The following is a 1,485-nucleotide window of genomic DNA, read 5'->3' on the forward strand; positions in this document are numbered from 1 at the left end:
GGGGCTTATATACAGAAGAAAGAGGGCCAGAGTCTAGCTGGGACCTGAGAGGAACAGGACTTAAGCTTTTAAACCAAAGTCTACAGGCCTGATGATTCCCAGACACACTTTGCTCTGTGGACATTGGTGCTCAGTTCACTGCTGAGTTCAAGAGCTCCATTCCCTGGAACACTGCACTTTGTTTAGGACATGAAAACCTCAGATGACCTGATATATTTTGCTGTTTCCCGAAAGGTGCAGGGTAATTTTTAAGATGAGGTAGTCTTGCTTTGCTTAGCCATAAAATGAGGAAAATTATGACATTACCACCCCTACACCTATGGTACGAACATCTGTGAGCTGAAGGAGAAAAATAGATGTGGAAGTAAATTTCAAAATAAATGAAGCACTGCAATGATGCAAGGCATTTCCATTATTACAAATAAAATGGCCTCAAAGAGAAGAGGTGTATTTTCAGATTTTGTTTCAGATGAACTAAATGAAATCCCAGGACATGCCTGCTACAGTGGAGCTTGACCAAAGCCCAGAGCCATTTTCAAGGCGCCCTTGAACTCTTTGTTCCTCAGACAGTAGATCAAGGGGTTGATGATTGGGGTGAGGACAGTGTACAAAACAGAGATGAACTTGTTGGAGCTCCGTGTATCAATGGCCTGGGGCCGAACATACATGAAAAGCAAAGCTGTGTAGAAGTGGTGACCACGGTGAGGTGGGAAGCACAGGTGGAGAAGGCTCTCCAGCGGCCCGTGGCCGAGGGGATGCGCCGGACGGCCAGGGTGATGTGCACGTAGGACAGCACAGTGGCCATGAGCGGGAACACCAGGATGAGGAAGGCCAGGATGAAGTCAACCAGTTCGGCAGTCAAGTAGTCTGTGCAGGCCAGTTTGAGGATGGGGGAGATGTCACAGAAGAAGTGGTTCAGGATGTTGGAACCACAGAACTTGGCGCTGGAGATAAAGTAGACCTTGATCACAGAGATGGTGAAGCCACTCATGAAGGAGAAGGCCACCAGCTGGACACAGAGCCCCGTGGTCATGATGGCTTGGTAGCGCAGGGGGTGGCAGATGGCCACATAGCGGTCATAGGCCATGGAGGCCAGGAGCACACACTCAGTACACACCAGGGAGCTGAAGAAGTAGAGCTGGGTCATGCAGCCCACGAAGGAGATGCGCCTTCTTTGCAGGAGGAAGCCATCCAGCATCTTGGGGATGATGTCAGACACGTACCAGATCTCCAGGGAAGACATGATGCCCAGAAAGTAGTACATGGGCCTGTGGAGGGAGGGGCTGCCCCAGATGGTGAGGATGATGGCCAGGTTCTCCACCAGCACGAAGAGGTAGGTGAGCAGGAAGAGGAGGAAGAGCAGGTCCTGCAGCCAGGGGGCCGTGGGGAAGCCCACCAGGATGAAGGCGCTGACCTGGGTTACGTTCTCCCCCCTCATCCTCCTATGTGGGCTGGATGGGTCACAAACAACTTTCGCACCAGATG

At 51.3% G+C, this 1,485-nt stretch overlaps 1 pseudogene; it reads right to left on the reverse strand.

Annotated features, from left to right (window-relative positions):
- Nucleotides 1-500: 500 nt before the first annotated feature.
- On the reverse strand, nucleotides 501-1,438 carry LOC122428286 (annotated as a pseudogene).
- Between the last annotated feature and the right edge of the window lie 47 nt (nucleotides 1,439-1,485).

The sequence above is a fragment of the Cervus canadensis genome, chromosome 2 (assembly GCF_019320065.1).
Source record: "Cervus canadensis isolate Bull #8, Minnesota chromosome 2, ASM1932006v1, whole genome shotgun sequence".
Taxonomy (NCBI): domain Eukaryota; kingdom Metazoa; phylum Chordata; class Mammalia; order Artiodactyla; family Cervidae; genus Cervus; species Cervus canadensis.